Here is a 4,592-nt window from a genome sequence, read left to right as displayed (position 1 = left end):
TACTCGTCCTTCGTGTATTAAGTTAGCTGAAACGGAGGCACCATATGAACTGAAACCTGGGACCTTATAGATGCTCCCAATCTTTTTAGGGAAAGAAAATGAAAACCTTTATTACCATGTTAGGGATTTTGAGGAAATTTGTAGTACTCTAAGAATTAGAGGCTTAGATGATGATGCTTTGAAACTTAGGTTATTCCCATTTTCCCTGAAAGATAAGGTCAAGTCGTGGCTGTATAGTTTGGACTCCGAGTCAATTGAGACATATGAACAACTTACATCTGCCTTTTTTAATAAGTTTTTCCCTAGGCACAAAACATCGTCTATTAGGACGCAAATATGCACATTTTCACAACAAGAGGGAGAATCTTTATATAGGTATTTGGAAAGGTTCAATGATTTATTATCCCAGTGTCCTCATCATGGTTTAGAAAAGGTTAGGCTAGTTCAGATCCTTTATGAGGGTTTAGATTATCCCAACAACGACCATGGTTGAGTCTCTATGCACTGGTGGATTTGAAAACCAAACTGTTGATGCGGCGATGGAATTTTTTAATGAAATCGCCGAAAAAACCCAGCAATGGGAAAATAGTAGGGCACCCCAGAAAACAATTCTTTTAATTAGAGGAAACGTTAATAGGGTAGAAGGAGGCTATGAATCAGATGCCAAAATTGCTGCTATAGCAAAAAGGTTAGAAGCCTTAGAAGTGGGCCAGACTAATGGTAGAGTGGAGCCTTTTTGGGAAGGCTAGAATATTGAAGAGCAGGCCAATGCTCTTTATAATAACACTAGATTTGATAACCGTCAAAAGATTGACCCATATTCAGAAACCTATAATCCTGGTTGGAGAAACCATATGAACCTTTCTTGGTCTAAGGGCCAAAGTCAAGGTCAGTTTAGTAATTCAAATGCTCCCCCAAGTTTTGGCTATACTAAGAATCCTTCAGGACTAGCTCAGTTTCAGAATCAGTCAGATAAGAAAATCCTAAGTTTAGAGGAATCTCTCGCCTTGTTAACTCAGCAAACTGCAAAATTCAGTTATCCGTAGAACAGAGTCTACAAGCTAGTAACAGGATAGGACAAGAAAATAGTCAGGCTATTTCCGAGTTAAAAACCCAGGTTGGTCTGATAAGTGATTCTTTGAGAGAAAAAGGTAAGTTTCCTAGTCAAACACAACCCAACCCTAGAGGAGTTCATGAATTAGGTGCAAAACCATCGAATCAATTGAATGTTTAGAACCCTTAGAAGTGGTAGAGTTGTAGACAATAAGGTAACCATGCCCGATAGTGAACATACTGTAGTTCACCCCTCAGGATCTCACCTCTCAGGACCAGTAGCTGAAGAGACTGATAAAGTTTCTGATGATGTGAATTCGGTTCCTGAAAGGTCTGATTTTAGGCCTAGAGCCCCATTTCCTCAGCTATTAGTACCAACAAAGAAGGAATCGAACTTTAATGACATAGTGGAGGTTTTTAAGCAAGTTACCATAAACCTTCCCTTATTAGATGCAATTAGGCAAATTCCTGCTTATGCCAAGTTCCTTAAGGATATGTGTACGCGAAAGCGAAAACTTAGCGTCCATAAGAAAGCCTTTTTAGCTAGTCACGTAAGTTCAATCATTCAGAACACCACAACTCCAAAGTACAAAGACCCAGGTTCTCCTACCATTGCTTGCACAATAGGTAACTTCCGGGTAGAAAAAGCTTTACTTGACTTAGGAGCCAGTGTGAACTTACTGCCATTCCATGTATACTTACAGCTAGGACTTGGTGAAATGAAACCTACTCAGATGACACTGCAGTTAGCTGATAGGTCTGTTAAAATCCCTCGAGGTGTTATCGAGGATTTCTTATTGAGGTCGACAAGTTTATTTATCCAGTGGATTTCGTGGTCCTAGATACCCAACCTGTCCCTGACCCAGAGAACCAGATACCTGTGATTTTAGGTCGCCCATTTTTAGCTACGTCTAATGCGATCATTAACTGTCGAAATGGTGTGATGAGTTTATCTTTTGGTAATATGACTATGGAGATGAACATTTTTAATGTCAGTAAGCAACCTCATGAGCTAGATGACACATGTGTTGAGAGGTGAACATGATAGAAGCCTTAGTTCAGGAGTCATTACCAAACATCTTGTCTGAAGACCCATTAGAAAGTTGTCTATCCCATTTTGGTTTAGATTTTGACGACGATAGCACTATTGAACAGGTGAATGCTCTATTAGATTCTACCCCTGTGTTAGACACTGATAGATGGAAAGCTAGGTTCGAACCGTTACCATTCCAGTTTCTGAGACTACCCTAATTCCTTCTTTAGAAGAGCCCCCAAAGTTGGACCTTAAACCCACTACCCGATACTCTAAAGTATGTGTTTTTAGGCCCATCTGAGACTTTACCTGTGATTGTAGCTTCCATTTGGATAGTGATCAGGAAAGTAGGCTAGTAAATGTACTTCAAGACAATAAGGAAGCTTTAGGGTGGACTATAGCAGACATTAAGGGTATAAGTCCTACTGTGTGTATGCATCAGATTCATTTAGAGGAAGACTCCAAACCTTCTAGGGAGATGCAACGTCGACTGAACCCTAACATGAAAGAGGTAGTTCGAAAAGAGGTGCTTAAGTTGTTATGCGGGTATTATTTACCCAATTTCAGACAGTAAGTGGGTCAGCCCTGTTCAGGTTGTCCCCAAGAAATCAGGTATCACTGTAGTCCAGAATGATAATAATGAATTAATCCCAACCCGAGTGACCACGGGATGGCGTGTGTGTATTGACTATAGGAAATTGAACAAGGTCACAAGGAAGGATCACTTTCCCCTTCCTTTTATCGACCAAATGCTAGAGCGATTAGCTGGACATAGTCACTATTGCTTCTTAGATGGCTACTCCGGTTATAATCAGATCGTTATTGCCCCAGAAGACCAAGAGAAAACCACTTTTACCTGTCCCTTTGGTACCTTTGCGTATAGACGCATGCCTTTCGGGCTATGTAATGCCCCTGCAACTTTTCAGCGTTGTATGATGAGCATATTTTCTGATATGGTAGAACGGTTCTTAGAGGTCTTTATGGATGATTTTTCAGTGTTTGGTTCATCTTTCGATGAGTGCTTGCATCATTTGACATTAGTGTTGACTAGGTGTAAGGAAAAAAATTTAGTGCTTAATTGGGAAAAATGCCATTTCATGGTTAAATCAGGAATTGTGTTAGGGCACATCGTCTCTTCAAAGGGTATAGAGGTAGACAAAGCCAAAGTTGACCTTATTAAGACTTTACAGGTCCCAAAAACCGTAAAAGATATTAGGTCATTCCTAGGGCATGCAGGTTTTTACCGTCGATTCATTAAGGATTTTAGCTTGATTTCTAGACCTCTTTGCAATTTGCTTGCAAAAGATGTTAAGTTTGTCTTTGATGATGCTTGTTTAGAGGCTTTTGAGAAGCTTAAAACTTTACTCACTACTGCCCCGATAGTCCAGGCACCTAACTGGAACCTACCCTTTGAGATTATGTGTGATTCTTCAGATTATGCTATAGGCGTCGTTTTAGGACAACGAGAAAACAAATTACTTCATGTGATTTATTATGCTAGCAAAACTCTGAATGATGCCCAAATGAACTACACAACTACCGAGAAGGAACTTTTAGCCATCGTGTTTGCCTTGGATAAGTTTAGGTCCTACCTATTAGGTTCTAAGATCATAATCTATACAGATCATGCTGCTTTGAAATACCTTTTATCTAAGAAGGATACCAAACCTAGATTGATTAGATGGATCCTATTGTTACAGGAATTTTCCCCAGACATTAGAGACAAAAAGGGTGCAGAAAATGTAGTAGCAGACCACTTGTCTAGGCTAGTTGTTAGTTCCCCTAGTGATTCCCTTCCTATAAGGGATAGCTTTCCTGATGAACAATTGTTCTCTGTTTCCCAATCACCTTGGTATGCAAATATAGTGAATTATCTTGTTACTGGTCGAACCCCTCAACATTGGGGTAAGCAAGATCGTTCTAGGTTTTTAGCCGAGGTTAAGCATTTCTTTTGGGACGATCCTTATCTGTTTAAGTATTGTCCGGACCAGATTATTAGGAGATGTGTATCTGAGAGTGACCAGTCTAGTATTATCTCCTTTTGTCATGAACATGCATGTGGGGGTCATTTTAGTGCTAAGAAGACTGCTAAGATTTTGCAGTGTGGATTTTACTGGCCTTCGTTGTTTAAAGATTCCCATAGTCATTGTGTTTCTTGTGAGCGTTGCCAGAAGTTAGGAACCATTTCCCGTAGAAATATGATGCCTTTGAACCCTATTTTAGTGATTGAGGTCTTTGATGTGTGGGGCATTGATTTTATGGGTCCATTTCCTATTTCGTTTGGTTATCTTTACATACTTGTCGCTGTAGACTATGTGTCTAAGTGGGTTGAGGCGGTTCCGTGTAAAACGAATGACCACAGGGTCGTAGTCCAGTTTTTGAAAGAGAATATACTTACACGTTTTGGTACGCCGCGAGCTATAATTAGTGATGGAGGTTCACACTTTTGTAATAGACCGTTTGCTCTTTTAATGAAACAATACGGTATTACCCATAAAGTAGCAAC

The 4,592-nt window shown here is 39.9% G+C and overlaps 1 pseudogene; it reads right to left on the bottom strand.

Annotated features, from left to right (window-relative positions):
* Nucleotides 1-326: 326 nt before the first annotated feature.
* On the bottom strand, nucleotides 327-426 carry LOC113307199 (annotated as a pseudogene).
* Nucleotides 427-4,592: the final 4,166 nt, after the last annotated feature.

Source organism: Papaver somniferum, chromosome 8 (genome assembly GCF_003573695.1).
Source record: "Papaver somniferum cultivar HN1 chromosome 8, ASM357369v1, whole genome shotgun sequence".
Taxonomy (NCBI): domain Eukaryota; kingdom Viridiplantae; phylum Streptophyta; class Magnoliopsida; order Ranunculales; family Papaveraceae; genus Papaver; species Papaver somniferum.
The sequence above is the reverse complement of the archived record's forward strand: the minus strand, read 5'-3'. Positions and strand labels throughout refer to the sequence as shown.